The following is an 18,827-nucleotide window of genomic DNA, read 5'->3' as shown; positions in this document are numbered from 1 at the left end:
AGATTTGGATATCAGGGAAAATTTCTTTACGGAAAGGTTGGTCAGGAACTGGTTGTCCAGGGCAGTGGTGAAGTCACCACCCGTGGAAGTGTTCAAAAAATGAGTAGATGTAGCAGTTTGTGATGTGGTTTAGTCAGAGGCTGGACTTGATGATCTTGACCATCTTTTCCAATGTTAATGATCCTGTGATTCTATGTTTTGCCTGGTTTATGTGCAAGACTTTCTGTGCTTCAATTCAATGTGTGAGTTCCTAGCACAAGGCCTGTAGATTAATTTCAGCAGCAGTTTTTTCAAAAGTAAAGTTTAAACATTACCTGTCTACCTGTGGCAATTCGTGAGCTCAAACTCCACCTTTCAATGGTGAGTTTCCCTTTACAGCCACATTTTAAAGCTGCATTATTTAATCATAAAACAACTGACCCTGTTTGTATTTCTGGTTCTTCCTGACTGCTGTTCCCTCTGATGGGCTAAGCAAAGAGAGGCTTCTTCCCAGAGCACCAAATTATTGGAGTGGGCAGCATAAACTGTGTGCTAGCACATGTGGGAAGCTAGGATGAAGGAGAAGGAAAAATATTTTCAAATACCTGCAGCCTACAGGAAAGCTGGAGAGGGACTTTTTGCAGTGATAGGACAAAGTGGAATGGCTTTAAACTGAAGGAGAGCTTTGACATGGATGTTAGGAAGGAATTGTTCCCTGGGAGGGTGGGCAGGCCCTGGCACAGGGTGCCCAGAGCAGCTGGGGCTGCCCCTGGATCCCTGGCAGTGCCCAAGGCCAGGCTGGACATTGGGGCTTGGAGCAGCCTGGGACAGTGGGAGGTGTCCCTGCCCATGGCAGGAGTGGCACTGGATGAGGTTTAAGGTTCCTTCCAACCTTCCAAAATCTTACAGATAGTGGAAATGCAGGGGAAGAGAAAAAGCAAAGAGAGTTTTTAATTTATTAGTTTTAGCCCTGTGGGTCTTACCTGGTAGCAAAGCTGAGGGTACATCACTGGGATGTACCAAATCCTCAGGTTCCCAGTTTTCCTCCTCTGCAGAGCTGCACCGGCGCCCTGGGAGCTGTACACGCAGCAAAGCCTGTTCTGTGAAGGCTCCACTGCCAAAAATAAACCTCATTGGGATTCCTGAGATGGCTGCTGTCAAGGAAAGTCAAATTTGGAGCTTTAAGCATGCAAACAGTGTCATTTTAAAAAGTCTGTTCACCAAGGAGATAAACAGGGATTAGCCTCCCAAGCTGCTCTAACTCCCCTACATGCAGGGAGGCGCGGCGAGAGCAGCGCTGGGAGCCGGTGGGGCTGGGCTGTGTCCAGTTGGCCAAATCCCAGCGCTGCTGCTGTGGGAGCAAGTGAGGACACGGCCCCCTGGCAAGGACAGCCTGGGTGTGTCTGCAGGGGCTGTAGCTGTCCTGTGGGCTGTGAAGATGGACCCTTCCCAGCATGGTTCCTGAGCCATTTCCCCAAGTCTGGCTGTGCTGAGGTTTCTGGAGGGCAGAGTGGGAAGGAGAAGCTGTGTTGGGCTGGGATGAGCATCTTCAGCCAAGGGGGTTGTGCTATAGCCGTGCTACTGACTGGAGCACCCTGAGAGCTGGGAATTATCTGTGACTGTTGCCACACACCAGCTGAAAAGGCAAAACCTAACCAGCCAACCCAGAAAATGACCATATAATTTATCTTTTCCAGACCTTACCCTTCACAATTTTGCCAGCTGAAAAACTCCCTTTCTTCACAGGTACTTTTTGTCCTACTGAACATGCAGGTTCCTCTCTATGGTAATTCCTTCCATCATGTTTTCCTCCAAGTTTGCTTTGTGGGTGCAAACCATAAATTTTTGGTGTAGTTGTCGGATAAATTGTTGGAGCCTGAAAGAGCTCTCTGAAAATGCTTCAACAGAGATATTAAATTGGCAGCAGCCTCTTGCCACTGCAAACAATTGCCAGGTACATCCTGAAAGCAGTTCCTTCCTCTTGTATGGTTCCAGCAACATCATTAAAAAAAAATCTTGTCCTTTGTACTTCCTCCCCCCTTCATACATGCACATATCTTGTAGTAAATTCATTTTTCAGTCCTGACTTTGTGCAAACACAATGTTGTGCTGCAAGCATTAAAAGGCAATTTAGTACTCAAAGGATTAAAAGCTCATGTTAAATTGAAGACTACACTTGGCATAAACATTAAAAATTGACAGAACACCCTACACATTAACTGCACCAGGGCTCCATAATTAGCATTTAAAAGTAAAACATCATTTCCTTACTGTTTCCTACTTACTCATTTATAATGCATTTATTATAATTCGGATGTGAATATGAGGCTTTCCACTATTGTCAGTTAGTAAATAAATAAAAAAACCCTACTCCTGTTGGAAACAAGGGCCTGCATACAAGGACTGGGGGATGAATGGTTTGTTAATCCAAATCTCAAACGCGTGATGAATCAGCAGTGACTAACTAACCTCATTCCAGGCCTAATTCTCTTCCTGAGCATCCACGGAGAAAGCTCGGGCTCGGCAGCGCCGGCTTCCGCTGGCATCAGCACAGGGAACACGGGATAAACTCTACTTCTTGGGATTTGGATGTATTGTGTTGGGTCTAGTGCTGTGCAATGTGGGAAAATAGATATATGGTTCATCCTGTAATGTGGAAAATTCACTGCAGATTGAAATTTGAATGCAAAAGGAAAAGAATAAGGAAGCCAATCTCATTAGGGAAGTGGAAAAGAGGGACTGTCAGACATTAAAGGGATAGCACTTTGTTGACTTGTGTTATTTTGGGATGAGATGGTGTTTTGTTCATCCATACTAGTACAGACCTTTTTTGGCCTTTTGGGTTTTTTGGAAGGTTAGGAGGCCACATGCTGGGTTCCAGTGTATTTCCATGCTTGATTTAAATCCTGCCCCATGTCTGACTGGCATGGCATTGCCTGTGTAACATCTGGCCTGAGGCTTTCTTCTCATACCACATCCCCTGAAACCACTTTCCTGTACTTCCAACAAATCTATCTAGCTTCAGCCAAACCTTCTCTTCCATAGCTCTTTCATAGACTCACTGACAGAATTTTAATTAGACTGCTTAGATCAGCCTGAGTATCATTTGATCAAGATCCCAATTTGCCAAAGAAAGTCTCCACCTGCAGACCTGGATCAGTGGGCAGAGGTTCTTCCTCTCCAGCACAAAGGAGATCTCCACTCTGCTGCTCAAGGCAGTCACCTTCAGCTCTGTCTGGCTTTCCTGGCACCGATCTGGTGCTGCAGATCGGGTCAAACCCCGACCCAAATCTTGGTGGTTTGCAGGTGCCCCTCGTTCAGAGCCAGGAGGAGGGGGCCAGCCACACCACTTGTGTGAAACCCACCACTGCCTGTTCACCTCGAGCAATGTGGCAACATGCAAATGATCTTGCAGAAGCCTCCCCGTTGCCTCTGCACGCCTTGCTGACATGATGAATCTCTTTTTGTTCCTGCTCTGAAGCCTCACATCATCTCCACGTCCTCCGGGGTCGCTGCTGTGTGGAAGACAAGACCACGTTTTGTTCAGCCCCTGTGAAATGCAATTAGAAGCCCCTCCACAGCCAGCAGGAGCTGAAGTTAAAAGGAGAGAGAGGGGAAAAAAGAGACCTCCCCGCTGGCCAGCAGTGTGCTGACTTTGAAGTCCTGGGCCATCTTTTGTGTCCCCCTTCCGAGGGCCTTTAATCAGGACCTTTGCCTTGTCATTCAGGGGGGACAAACGCCACACAGTTGGTGGGGTTGTCCCTGTGTGTGCCAGGAAGAAAAGTCTTTGTCAGAAATTTCCACTGACCCAAGCACTTTGTTTCTTTGTCTCTCCCAGACGACGTTTGAACTAAAAAGAAGACCAAAACTCTCATCTGTGCTAACAGTATTTTAATAGGGAGCCCCGGTGACTTCTTGGAGCCTCCCTGCCAGGCCCAAGGCGGAGATGGGGCCTTTGGTCTGAAGGCCTCTTAAAATAAAACCAGCTCAGGCAGCTTTTTATAACCTTCTCTGTGTATGTCCTGGGTGATACAAAGAGGCTCACGCCATAATATTGCAACACGCTGCTAGGAAAAATACTTAATTCTCATATTATGTAATACAGTATAGACAGAACCTGGAATGGTGAACATCTTATTTTTTGTTGTTTGCAGAGCAGCGAGTTGCAGATCAGCTAAAACTTCCAAAATAAATGGCCATAACCCCAAGCATGAGGCACATTCTATAAATTTTACAGAGCTGGAAGCACTAAGCTGGCCAGCCCCACGTCCCAGCCCCAGTGATGGACGGCACAGCCCCGGGGCAGCTGCTGGAGCTGAGATGACACAGGGCTAAGTAGGAATGATCTATGCTCTGTTTTCTGTAGCACTTTACAGATGAACAAAATGCTCCACTGAAATGCTGAGAATGACATTAAAATTCAGGTTGCCAGTGTTTTACTCATGAAGAATCTACTTGAGCTACTTTTTAAAGAGATTTTTATGTATCTGTTGCAGTCTCACTTTTCTGTTGAAATATGTACACCTGGACTCATAACTATGACTTTTATTCCTCAGGAAGAGGCATAAAATAGTACTCAGTGCTTTTTAAATGATACAAAATATTTCTAAAATAACTCTTCCTTCCCAGTTAAACATTATCTCCTCACCCATTTTCCCATTCACTTTTTGATATGCTGCAGCTTTTTTCCTACATTAAATCAGTTCCTCTTTATAAAAAGTAAACTCCTGAAAAAGGAGGGAGAAATGAGAAAATTTTATAGGAACAAATAGATTAATAACTAATGGTGATGAGATCTGACAGCCTTTCTTACAGGTGTGTGTGGAGTAGAACATCACTGTATTATCAAAACCGGTTAAAGTTTTATCATGGCTCTCATGTACTTTATTAGATTCTCAAAGCACACCACCTCCAGTCATACCTGGAATAATCCAGGCTGGATATAGATCAGTTGATTAACTGAACCTCAGCAACAATAGTGCAGCTTTGGTATCAATCTTACTCTTTCAGCTTCCTCTTCATGACCTCCCCATCATTCATCTGGATTTGTATTATTTTGTATATGTCCCTTCCTTATTGTAGGGTCAAACACTGATTTTGAAGCAAAGGCCAAGCCTTCATCCCTGCAGATCTTTCAGGTGTTCCATGCCATTGATGGAATGTTTCATTAGAGCAGGAATAACCCTGCCTGCTCCTCTAACTCAATAACAACACCACAGTGTTGTGTGCAACTGTAATTACACAGCTGACACGTTTTAATTACTGATACAGAGACTTTCCCCAGTTCACCTGTGACTCAGCTGTCCTGGCTCTCGCCAGGTTCCCTGTGTGTTCCTGACTGGTTTTGCTCTCTCAGTAACTGAGCCTTGCAAAGGCTCTGTCCCTAATCCAGCCAAATTTATACAATGGTGCTGAAGTCTGAATGCCAGAGCAGCCCCATTAGCTCCAAAAGGACTTCTTTTTGTTGAAAGTTAAGCAGATATTTAAGTGCTTTGCTAGCTTAGGGTCAAAGTGTTCAGCACCTTGTTGGACTGTGTCTTACCTACCTCCTCATTAAAGGTACATCAGAGCAGTTGGCTTGTCTTTATCAAGCAGAGAGGTGCAGCCAATTGACTTTATGTGACAGCTAAAAGTGAAGGAGATCAAGGAAGCTTGAGAGACAAAGAAGTTAGGTTTTGTTAGAACCTTAAATAAAAGAAACACAGTGTTTGGCAAGCTACTGAAAATTGTTTCTTGTGTCAGAAGGATTGTATTTTCCGAGGACTTTTGACCAGGACTTTTGGAGAGGTTTGGATTTGTGGATGGAGGCTGGACTAGGGCAGAATCAATCTGCTTATTTTGTTGTTGCCTTTTTCATTGTGAGTACGGTTGCCTGGCACAGAGCTTTGACTGCAGACTCCTGCAATACCAGGTGAGGATGCACAGAAGAATTGAGAGCCTTGATGGAAGTGTGATGAATGTGTTAGTGAGGCTCTTGCAGCATTCTGACAAGGGGGTTAGAAACAGCAAAGTGCCTGGTGGGCTTAATACTTAGTGAAAGTTGGTAGCCAATTTACAAGAAATCAGCTCTATGGCCTGAGTTGTCTCCAGTGAGGACCAGGGAGGAATTTTCTCCTTTGGCTGCAACATTAGCTTGATAGTTCTCATGACACAAATTATAAGGTCATTTGCATTTATATTCCCACTAATGATTGTATGAAGAAATAATTTGTTTTCAACTCATCACTGAGCCTGTGCTTTCCCTCACGCTGTAAGGTCAGCACCTGTGTGTGGTGGATTCTTTGGTTCCACAGCAGGAAACTGTGAGGTCCTGGATGGGGTTCTGCTCTCACCAGAGGATCAAGCATGGAGGAAACTGGGCAGTGTTCAGTTTTTGGCCCTACCTGCACTGGTCTTGCTCGATGTTCCTCCTCTGGGGAGTGGGATGCAACCATATGCTCTGTCTCCTGTTCGTTGTCCTGCCTCTTGGGCTGCTGAGAGCCTCTTCTCCCCTGTGCCTGTGCTGTACCTCGTGCCATGAGACCCCTATCAAAAGCTTTTTCAAACAGTCGAGTGAGTCGGTGCAGGGGAGATGTACCAGCACCAGTAGCCCTCGGACCCCCAGGATGACAGCCAAGCTGTGTTTCCCAAGAGGTGGAATAGAGATATCCCTCAGGTGATAATGACCCCTGCTGCAGGGGCAGAGCTGGGGTCCCCCGAGGACAGCTGTGTTTTGGGCTGATTTTAGGAAATTTTCTCATACTTGATGCCCATATCAGCAGCCCTCATTGTGAAATGAGAAGTTTCTCCTTCTCTGAGCCAGAGGTTCACACAGGGAACTGCCCAGGTTCCTCCCACCACTTTTTCCCAGAGGAGGTGACTTTTTCTGCCTATGCCTTCTTTTCTTCTCTCTTCTAGTTTAGATGCAACCAGAAAATCCTTTTTTAATAAAAACCCAGCAGAAATCCAAACTCTGCAGGGTCAGGCTTGCATTTACCCTTCTCAGGTCCATCAGCAGTAGATGGGTGTTTCTGCCAGACCCAGTTATCAAAGTGTTCTGCAAGGAAATATCCCCGGTGTTATTTTCAGACTCAATGAGCTCCAGCATATATTTGTGATTTTTCCCATTATGATGACATCAGGATGGAAACACGAGGCCGGGGACTTGGTGACAGCAGGCAGCTTTCCTGCCACTGCTCATTTACTGCCTTTCGGAGAGCCAGATCCTAAACACTCGAGTATTAACATGATTTCAGCTCTTAAGTAAAACTAAAGAAGTCTTTTCATCTTCCCATTGAGTGATGAGCTCCTTAAGTAGATCACAAGCTTCTGCTGCTTTGTCTGAGTGAGGAGGAAAACTTTAATTGTTCCCATCTTCTAGTGCAGGTATTGATTAATTAAATGTATTAGCAAAGATCTTGGCCTACTTTTTTGCACCATCAAACAAGTACTTAATGACTATATTACTATGAAAATGGCATTGCTTTAAAGCATTGCACTGGAGCCCCTTTGTACTTTGCTTTCATTTGATTTTTTTTTTTCTTATCCCATTATGAACAATAAAGTTTCTCCTTTGCTTTAATATAACACAGAGGAAGGGAAGGGAGGCAGAGAGGAGCTCTCAGCTGAGGGATCCCATCTGGGCCAGGCTGGAGCTGTGGCATTGGGATGTCCCCAGGCAGGAGGATGTGCTGCCAGCTGGGGAGGCTCTCTGCAAGTGCAGGCAGGTCAGGGAGCAAATGTTAGATGGTAAATCTGCATAATTTACTCTAATTTAGCATTTGGTGGGTAGAAATATTAATATGACTCACATGCTAAGAGGGAGAAGGCGTGTTTATGAGGAACAGAACTAATAGGTCTGTGTGAGATAAAGAACACTGCCTCCCACCTCATTTAATCTCTTTCTTCCTTTGGGTCCCATTTGTAGAATCTCACTTATTTGCACTTTTGTATCTACCTGCCAGTCTACCTCCTTCCACCCCACAGCCCTGTGCTCACCAACCTGTATCAGAGAATCCCAGACTGGTTTGGGTTGGAAGGGACCTGAAGGATCATCCAGTGCCACCTCTGCCATGGGCAGGGACCCCTTCCACTGTCCCAGCTTGCTCCAAGCCCCGTCCAACCTGGCCTTGGACACTTCCAGGGATGGGGCAGCCACAGCTGCTCTGGGCCTTCCATTCCAGCCCCTCACCATGCTCACAGGGAAGAATTTCTTCCTAATTTTCTGTCTAAATCTACCCTCTTCCCCTAAAGCCATCCCCCCTTATCATATCATGCATCCTGCACAAAGGCTCTGTATTTTGCACACTTGATGAGTGGCAAACCCACATGAATCTGCCCCGATTCACACTCACTGTCAGGGCCCCACAGCCCTCTCAGGTTCTCATATTCCAGCCAGGAGTTCTTGGAAATCCTGCCTTTTCCTGGCCTGCAAGTGCACCTGGAGCTGGTGTTGCTCAGCCTCTCCAGCTTGCACCTTGCCAGGCTGTGATGTTGTACTAAATGTGTTCGTTTTACAGCACTTTGAGCGTTCATACAAAGTTGTTAAGATCTGACACCAGTTTAATGCTTTCAATCTTGATGCTTTTATCCCACCTGTCTTCGCCTGTACCTGCCAACATGTGCCAGCCAGGCCAGCAACCAAAGCCAAGCAGGGCTTCACTGCCTGCAATGACAAAGCATTTCTTGCTGCAAAAAAAGTGTTATTGCAGAACACTTCATAAACTGTAAATTTGGAATTAAGGCTTAACATTTTATAGTACCAGCACTGGGAAGTCCCTTGTCTGTAACTAAAAGATGTGCCATGGTGACAATAACACTTGGGTTTTATGCAATGCTGAAAGTTGAGGCGCAGAGAAATGAAATGAGAGCTCAGCTGCCTTCAGCACCAGGGAAAACCTGAAAATACACCCACAGCTGGCTGCTAGTCCACAGCTGCTGGGCCACACTCATACCTGAAATAAAATGCATGTTGGCCACCTCTGCAGACAGGTAGGTTGAGGGCTCCACTGCACAGGAGTGACTTGGGTCCCGTGTTGGGGTGGGAGGAGTGGAGAAACACAGCTGAGTTGCTTAAAATAGCCAGAAAAGGACCCTTAGTCCTTTCTTGCCTTGTTCCCTTCACATTCACAAATGTTCATCTCTGTCTCTCCTTTTTTTCCATCCTTCCTAGGGGCGATGACTGACAGATTAATATATGTCTAGCTACGTGTCTTAGAAATCAAAAGGAAGGTGCTGTCAGAATCGCTTGTCAGAAAATGAGATTAGGCACACTTGTCATTTGCTGAGGATTGCAGTCTTTCAGAGATAAGGTTGCATTTAATGAGTGTAAAAAGCCTCCTTGTGAAAAAGGGGGTGGTGCAGGAGAGAGGGAATGATTATTTTTCTGGTGTCAGCTGAGTGCTTTATCATATAACTTGATAGCGTGGCACCCTGGCAGGCACTGATAATGGCTGCTGGGGCTATTGCACCTCTTCAGCTGCTCTGCAGCTTCAAAAGTGATGACTTGTTACCTGCTTTTAAACTCCTCTTGGATGTCGAAACCCACTATCCTGAGGGAAAGAAGCAAAAGCATGTACAGTGTGTTTTAAAGAAAGACCTGTGAAAACACACAGCATAAAGGGAACGTGCTAAATGTATAGCCACTTTCCCCAGCAAACTAGAAAGAATACTCAGCGGGTTTCGGTGAAATATGGAACTTGTCTGACAAGTGAAGGATAACTAATGAGAAACAGAGCTGTATCCCACTGAAACCAATTGTGTTTTGTTATGGAAAATATTTATCAAGCCTTTTTTTTCATTTGTTGGTTCTCCTAACAGTGCTATAATAACTCCTCTTATGTATGTGATTCGGTTTCTCTCATATGCATCTCAGTTATTTAAATCTGCAGTGGGGTGGGTGTTTTTTGGTTATCAATTGGATATTATCATCTTGTACATGAATATTTTAGGTGAATGTTTCATTCATCAAAGTAATGGTCATTCTTTTGCCAAGTTAATGTCTTTGCATGGTTTAGAAGCTGGCTAAAGGTACAGATTTATTGTTCATAATCTACTTTCTAAATATGAGCTGACAGTCAAAAATGGAATTTATCTGTTCAGCAGAAGAGTCCCTACATTAGCTACATGTTTTTGCAACAGTATTTCTTGCCTTGGCATACCTCTTTGAAAATTATCCTTGGAAGAGGAGATTTCTGTCGTACATTCTTCTCATCAAATGAGATGTGATTTTCATTATTTTGCTTGAATGTTAGAAAATGGAAGAAATTACTTGATTGGTTTATGGTGCTGATTCAGCATTTTCTGGACTAAAAATGACCTGGACGACAGAATGGGATTACAGCACGCAATAATGGATGCTTTATTTGGTGATAAGAAAGTCTCTTCTTCTGACTGAGAAGGAGAGAATGAAAAATATTTCTCTTATTAGGTGATTCAGTACCCAGATATTGACAGACAAATTAATTTGAAATACTTCTTCAGTTGCAGAACCTGCTAGCAGGCAGAAATTAGGGGAGGATAATGGCCACAGCTTGAAAGTGGTGCATTTATGAAGTGCACAACAGAAGTGCTGGTGGATGGGGAAGAATTTATATTTTATCTTCTTACCCAGTGACAGAATCTTATGTTCCTGGTTAGACTGCAGGGTGGATAGCAGCTCAGAGCCCAGCAAGGTCTCCAGGAGCTACATCCAGCCAACCCATGCTCCGTGGTGTATTTATTAACTCGGAATTCAAACCCCAGGAAGGGTTATAGAGGAAGAGATAAAATGCAGGCATTTTCTGATGGAAAAGTTACAGCCAGGATTCTCACTCTTTGTGGTGGCTGAAGGGAAGGAAAGATGACTGTGCTGTTCACCTCAAGGATTTCACACCGTTTGGAGAAGCCTGGGGAGAAATGGCTTCACACATGTAGGACAGTTAGGATTTGTCTTTGGTACAGTGACTGGGATCATAAAATTATCCACCCTCCCCAGGTGTGCCAATCTGGGCTAAATTCTGTCCTTGGAAGCAGTGGAGACCACTTAGTATTTTATAGGGCCAAGCTGTAAGGATAGGGAAGAGAGAGCAGCCCTATTGTTCCCTGAGCCCCAGTTTTTATCTTTGTTTCCATTTGAAACCCTAATCATAAAACTGCCTGCAGAGCAGTTGCCTTGCTGTTCCTCTAAATGAGAATTCCAGCTTTTATGCTAATTCAGTTTCAGGTTTCTTTGAACCTGCAGTTTATGGGCCTCTGCTTAAAACTGCAATCTGTTCTGCATAAAAGAAGGGATTACAAAGGGGTTTAGTTTTGCAAATGCTGCAGAAAAATAAAAATAATAAAAAAGTTGCACTGTCATTAATATGTTCCCACAGAAGTTTTCTGCTTTGTCAAATGAAAAGTGTTACTTACATGGAGATTTACCCAGGGATGTTCTACATCCAGAGCTCTGTTCCCCTTGGAAAGGGGCATTTGCTGCTTGTGTCACCCTGTCCCTGCTGGAGGGGATGCTGAGGGAGCACCATGCTGTTCCAGGAGCAGCCAGCACTCACCCCAGGGCCAGGCTGCTCCCAGACATCCCCTCCAAATCCAGCAGAACCCACCCTCACCACCAGTCCCTTTTCCTGGCATCTCTCATGACCTTTTTCTGGCCACACCAGCAGTGATTTTGCCATTGTTGAGGTCGCTCTCGAGAACAGGTCCTTTCCCTGAACCTCTCCAAGTGCTGCAGTTTAAGCACCTTCTGGTTGGGACATTATGCCGTGGCTTGCTGTTCACAGCCATAAAACTCCGCTGACAGCTCCATAAATTCTTTTCTTGGGGAAAAGATTCTGCATCTCTCTATCCAGTAAAAGGCAAGATCTTGTATGTTTTCAAAGCATTATGGAGGGCTTTATAAGGCCCCGTAATCACGCTCCAAAGTCAGATACCATGGTGTCTTCTGGGAAGGTTAGCAACTTAATGGAAACATAAATGTTTCCAGGCTTTGACAGAATACCAAAGAATTGGAATATCCACTTTTCATGTTGCCAGGAAAAAAGCTGCAGAACCTTCCAGGTGAGGTGAGGTTTGCCATAAATAATTTAATCCAATATAATCTGCTGTAATTTCAGTATTCGTTTGCTTCTTGTGCCAGAGATGGATAATTCTTATTTGGACTTAGTCTACGACTTGGAAACTAATGTCTGCTTCCCTGCCTGCTGTCTGGGCAGCTTTAGGTCATTTTTATAAAATACTTGGATCTGAAAACCTCTTCCAGAGTGAAAGATCTTGAAATTACTTTTGATCCAAGTTCAATGCACTTCATTTGGCTGTTGTTGTGGCAGAAACAAATGTCGACGCTGACAGAGACCACAGACAGATGAAAAAAATTCTGGCAAAGTCCCACACAGATAAGAGACAGAAGGTTTCAAAAACCTATCCAGGCATAACCTAAAACACAGGAAAGTGTTGCTGTCAGGAGGGGGAAGCTTGATCCAAAGGCCACTGAAATCACTGCGGCGAGGAGGGGTCCCTTTGATTTAATTTGGCTTTGAGTGAATTTCCAAACTCCAAATTTCTCATTCAGAATTGCACAACACATTTTGTGCATGTGTAATTTTGTAGCAGGAAAACAGAGGTCCTCAATTTATCTCCAAGGCACAAATAATGAACATAATGAGGCCCAGAGCCCTGCCAATAAACCCTCACAGCCCCAGGGAGATGAGCAGGTAACTGCATTTCTGATTTTGTGTATGCTGAGATTTCAGGTGTGGCATGTGGTTAACATTGGAAAAATCCAGTACAGACAAGCCTGTCATTTAATCCAGGATAAATTTATCAAATTAAAGTCTTGTGAGGAGCCTAGGCTTTAATTAGACCCATTCTTACCATGTCAGGATGTGTCAAGTCTTGACCAAGGTGCTCATAGAATACATGAGCTGCCACACCTTGGTACTGTGCATTTAATTCCTCGTCCAGGCACAGCCTCCCCATCGGTCCATGGAGTCCCCAGGTGCTGTGATTATACAGAGAACACTCTGACAGTTTAATGGCTTTATTAATTTATTTTTGGTGGTGTCTGGAATCTGCACTCAAGCAACATCCATGGCCAATGGGCTGTGATGGCTTTTGGCCACTGGCCACCCTTGATTCCAGACACCAGACCTGAAGCCATTTCTGTTGGGTTTCTAAGGGGAGATGGAAACACCTCTCTGATGGCACAAGGTTATCTTTGCAATATATATTTATTAGATGCAAATATATATTTATTAGATGTAAAAACCTGTGAAAGTTTAACAGCCAAAATCCATGCTCAATTATGGTGTGGAAATGTGGGAATAAGCTACTCAACTGGACAATCCTGGAGAACTCATTTCCATTGCCATACTGGGATCTGAAGTTGGCCACAATTCTTTAATTTTCCAGTGGAGACCACTTGTCCCAGTTTCACCAAAGCATTCCCACCCTGGATCAGCCATGGCACGAAAGCACTGCAGTGTCTGTGGCCACGGTCTGGAGCTGTGCTGGGTGTGTTCATCTCCTGTGTATCATTACTGTTCTTTGTACATCTTCCCACCCCGCTGTCCCCGCAGAAACCACCACAGTCAGTGGGACTGCACCTCAGGTAAGAATCTTGGAGAAGCTACTGAAGGGGAAAACTTAAATGGATTCTTAAATGGATCATACGGTGATGGAATGAGGAACGAATAGGAAATACTTGCATTAAATCGTGTAGTTCTACATGGGTAATTGGTAGGAGTTCTTTCTTAATTATGGCACTTGTTCTTGTGTGGACAGTCAGATCATGATTTCCCTTCCCCTCACACACTGTGGGATTAGCTCTGTGCAGGGCCACCAGAGCCACTGCAGCCACCTGCACCCCGTCACTGCTGGGTGAGAGCTCGGAGCCACCTTGGTGCCCTGGGGCCAGGAGAAGGGCAGTCCCTCCTCATCCCACGTCCTGAGGCGAGCTCGGAGCTGGGCCAGGACATAGGGGCATCTTTCCAAGCTGCCGTTGGATTTTGAGCACATAAATATAATCCCAGCTCAGGTGAGGCCGACCAGGCACACACAGCTCTTGCTCTGCTTTTGTTTTCTAGCTGGTGTAGGTAGTTCCCACCTTTTCCTTAGGAGAGTCACCTCCTCCAGGCTGAGCTCTGCCACAGGAGTTGGGGTGAATAGGGCTTGTCAACCCTGTTTCTGAGGATTTAGCTCAAATTCAAGTGGAACCCATGGGAGTTAAATTCCATTAGCACTCCTAGCCCGGTATGGGTTTGAAACCCATTTCCAGGTTTGAAATCTTGAAAACACTCCCTGGGCACGGTCTTGCAAGCCCGTAAGTCCTCTCTTAGCACCTATCCCTTTCCCAGGAAACATCTCACCGTATGGGGGTACTGTGCCAATGTGCATAACTGCCTCTCATCTTCCCAGGAAACATCATTTGGCTCCGAGTGCCGCGCTTCAGTGAATAATCATTTATATCGTCATGTATCTGTGCGTTTATTTTCCGCGGTAGCCATTGCTAATGGTGTGCTGCGCTTAAGGAAAACCTACAGCGAGTGGGAAATCCATTGCCCGTTGACAATAATGTTCAGTGCTGGAAGTAGTCAGGCGAGTCTCTGCACGGGGGCTCAGGCAGTCACCACAGCTCAGCGAGCAGCCCGGGTCCCCGGCAGGCCACCCTGCCTGCAGCTGGGGACATTGGTTTTTCCCACTTAAAAAAAAAAAAAAAAAATAAATTTCCGTTAAAACCACAAAATTGCTAAATGCAATACGATGTTTTCGATCGTGTTTTCCTCCCGCGGAGCTCTAGAGAGTGATGTTCGTGGAGCGACTGATGTTCGTGTGCGTGTGCCGCCATCCCGGGGCAGGGGGGGGACTGTCCGGCTCCGCGGGTCCCTCGCACCGCCCCGAGGAGCCGCGGCCGGGGGCTCCGCGCAGCCCCGCAGCTCCGCAGGCTGCTCCGAGCCGGCCGCTGGCGGACGGGGAGCACGGCTCCCGCGGAGCCTCCCCCGCCCGGCCGGGCCGCCCCCGCCGCGGGGACCCCGGCGGAGCGCGGGGCGGGGCGCGGCGGAGGGCGGAGCCGGCGGGCGGCGGCGGCGGCTCCGGGAGCGCCGCGCAGTGCGGAGCGGAGCCGGCGGCGAGAGGGGACCGGCCGGCGCCTGCAGCCGGGCCGGGAGGAGCGGAGCAGAGCGGAGCGGCCGCCCCTCGGGGATTACAGGCTTGCGAGGCTGTTTCGGCGGGGCCGGAGGAGCCGGAGCCGGAGGAGCCGGGGCCGGGCCGCTGCCTCTCCCCCATGGAATTCACCTGAGCGCGGCCGCGACGGGAGGGACGGCGCCCGGCGGGAGCCCGCTTTGGCTCGGGAGAGGACGGGCATGACTTTTTAACCATAACAAAAACAATCACCCCCCGAAACACACCAGCAAACAGCGGAAGAGAACCCAAAAAGCCGCCCGGAGGAAGGGACGCGCAGCCGCCGCCGCCGGCGCTGGAGCCGCGGAGGGAGGGAGGAGGCGCCGCGGCCGCACCGCCCCGCACCGCCCCGCACCCGGAGGTGCCGCCGCTGCCCCCGGCCGCCGCCGCCGCACATGGTTTTCTTTGTCCTGCTGCCGCTCCAGTAGCGCCCGCTCCGTGCCCGCCGCGCTCCCCGCACGCCGCGCTCCGCTCGCTGCTCCCGGGAACCATCTTGCAGGCGCGGGGAAGGGGTCGGCGGCCCGGGAAGGATGCCCGCCCGGCGGCCCGCGCGCCCGGCCCGCGGAGTTGGTTCCCCGCGGAGGATTAGTTGGGGTTTGGCCGCGGGACGCTGAGAGCCGCGCTGGATCGGAGTTGCCGCACACGCCCGCCCCTCCCGCACCGCCATGAGCCGCGGGCCGGCCGCCCCGCCGAGCCCCCGGACAGCAGGTAACCACCGGCAGGGGTCGGCCCGGCTCCTGCGGGGCCCCGCGGCGGGGAGGGGAGCGGCCGCCGGGCCCGGGCAGCCCGGGACTGGCCGGGGCGGAGGGAGCGGCGGGGCCGCGCTGGCTCCGCGGGCAGGTGCGGGGCCGGTGCAAGTGCCGCGGCGGGGCCGGGCCGTGCCAGCAGTGAGTCAGGCTGCGCTGTCTGGACAGGAAATATTTTAGTCATACATCCCCTCGAACGGCAGCACATTCCTTGGTGAGGGAAAAATACTCTTTAGGTCATTTTTTTCTGTGTGGTTTGTTGGGTTTTTTTTCTTTAAGCCAAGGGATTGCTGACTTGTTTTATTTCGCGGTGAAAAGGATTAAGCTGCGCTTGGTAACAAGGGGATTTGTAAGGGAAAACGGCCAAAGTGCGAGGAAGGGAACTGTGTGTCACCAGCTCCGGCTCTGTGCAGGAGAAACCGAGGGGGCTCCTAGGGCAGAGCACCCCGGATAACCCGGTGCTGTCCCCAAATGTCACGGTGCCAGCAGACAGTGCTCATCAGCTGCTCAAGTAAGACGTGGGGAGATGGGGCTAAAGGGGAGCGAGAAGAGAGTTGCACTTGGCTGGTGTAAGGGAAGGGAGAGCCGAGCCCCTCTCCGCCGCTGGAACATCCAGGTTCGGCCACATCGCACCCACCGTGCACATAAAGGCACTTTGTTGTCTGCGCGGATTCCTGTCAGCACAGAGCAGGGTTCCGCGCTGCACAAGCACTGAATTTCATCTTTCTGGGGTTGTACTGAGTTGTTGCGGGTTTTTAAATCAATTGGGCTTTTTGTTCCTTCAGTGTTGTTGCGTGATGTGACTGCCTAGCTGTGGAAAAATAATAGTGGCATGGAAATTGATACGCTGTGTGTCTGCTGGCAGAGATTGTGTTCGCCTCTGTATCACCGGTACTTCACCCTAATTGCTATTCTGTATTTAAATTCCAATTTTTAAGTAAGAAAATAGGCGGGCCAAGTTCATCTCACTGTTCCAGCCACCATTTGGGTTATTTTTATGGTATCGCAGGCAGTGGGGTTATTTCAAGTTGCACTTCCATTCGGTTGTGTGTGGTCAGTAATGCAAAATGAGCTTCGGTCTTGGACGAGCTTTGTCTTTGTAAAAGAATTCCTTTTTTAGATGTATGTTACATGGATAATCATCTGCCAGGTTGCTCCGGAGCGATCCTCGGGCAGGCTGCGTTTTGTTCGAGATATGCCACTTCCAGGTGTCACAGCCCTGTTTGTGAGTGGTGTGTGTGATAGCACAGGAAAAGATTGCACCTGAAAAGCCATGGCTTAAAAGCAATCTCTTGGTTTACGCTCGGCATTAGAGCAAACTTCTTAATAAGAAAGATGTTTCCCTCTTTGTGGTGCTTGGAAAAATCAAGCGAATAGGAAGCGTGGAGCTTCCCTGTGCTGTTTTGTTTTGAAACAGTAAAATAAAGTAATAGCTGAAACTGTAAGAAGTTTGCTTGGTTTTTAATATTGGATTTTCTTTCTAAAAAGAACTGGTTCAGAGAGTTTTGACTTCAGAGGAAGGCTGCATTTGAGAAGACAACAACAGCTGAAATTCACTGGGAAAGATTATTTTTAAGCAGGCTGATTGACAAGGGTAGGAAAGCATTGAGCTTCTTGTTGGACTAATACTGGGCTGCTCTTTAAGGCACATGGCCTTCTTGATCTCTTCAATTTGTGCATTATTCACATATTTTCATTAATTTAGAGAAAGTCGTCACTGAATAATAAATCCATCATTGGGTAATAAATCCAGTGTTTACAAGGTATTTAATTGAGAAGAAATGCACCAGCTCAGCTTTCAAATGAGGCAGCAGTAATCTAGTAAAATCTGTCTAGAAGTCTGAAAAAGAATAAAGCTATTTTTAATAATCATAGAAATCTTGTCTGTCACTTACTTGAGGGCAAACAAATTATTTCAGTGTATTCCTACATTGTGATGCGCAGTCTGAGCCGGGTCTACTCATTTATCGGGAGTTTCACATCCAAGTTTTTAGTGCAGTCTAGATAGTGAATGTTTGTGTGAATTGTCTTGTGATTTTTATCTGGTTTTGAATTGAGAAATTCCTTCCCTTTAACAAAAAACCCCTGCAGCCCACTTCCCAACCAGCATTTTCAATTATTTTTTCCTGAATCCAGTAAGAAAACAGTTTCTAGGGAAAAATTAAAATCTTTCTCATGTGTTGCATTTTAACCCTGTTTGCAGTGTTTTGTTACTGAGCACGTTTTCCCTGTGCTTTCCAAGAGCAGCCTGTCTCTCAGCAGGGCTGGATCCAGGCTCCAGTTCGGAATTGAGCAGCTCTGGGCTTTTTGTGGGTGCAGGGGTGGGAGAAGTTTGAGCTGTAGCTGGCTCTGTGTGTGTTTGTGTGTGTGTGTGCCCAAACCCAGCAGCACACAGCTGGCACAAACTGAGTGTTTGGTGCTCGTGGGCTCGGGGTGTTCGTAAAATGAACGTTTGCAGTGTTCCCTTCCCCGGCTGGTTTTGTGCCGTTGGAATTTCTGAAAGGGGGAGATCAATGGTTTTGTGTGAAACTGAAATAAAGCTTTTTATATGGGTGGACAGCTGAGCTGGCACCCTGGCATAGAAACAGCAGGAATAGATAGGCTGTTAACACAATATTAAGGGGAAAAACCTCTGTGGATAAAGGTGGCTTGATGGAAAATAAAAGGTTTATTAGTTTACACAGCGAGGTGTCAAGAATCGGTTATTCTGAGGAAGGCAAAGCTGACGTGGAAATACACACTGATCCTAAATACTGACACACTCTTTATTTTTCAAAGAGTTTGCAACAGCAAATTATGAAATTACTAACCTAAGTTATCAACACTGCTTTGAAGGTGGTAAAAATCGAATGTTCACACAGCAGGGATCCCAAAAATACTTTAAAAAATTAATTAAGAAATCTGCAGCTCTGGAGATTCTCGAGAATGGGCTGTCGGGTTTGAAATCATGACTTCTCCATCGCAAAAATC

General features: G+C 47.1%; 1 protein-coding gene across 2 annotated transcripts in view; it reads left to right on the top strand.

The window, feature by feature from the left end:
• Positions 1 to 18,827, top strand: part of AUTS2 (activator of transcription and developmental regulator AUTS2) — a 767,594-nt gene that overhangs the window by 679,942 nt on the left and 68,825 nt on the right. The gene's annotated exons all lie outside the window — the stretch shown is intronic.

The sequence above is a fragment of the Aphelocoma coerulescens genome, chromosome 19 (genome assembly GCF_041296385.1).
Source record: "Aphelocoma coerulescens isolate FSJ_1873_10779 chromosome 19, UR_Acoe_1.0, whole genome shotgun sequence".
NCBI lineage: Eukaryota > Metazoa > Chordata > Aves > Passeriformes > Corvidae > Aphelocoma > Aphelocoma coerulescens.
The sequence above is the reverse complement of the archived record's forward strand: the minus strand, read 5'-3'. Positions and strand labels throughout refer to the sequence as shown.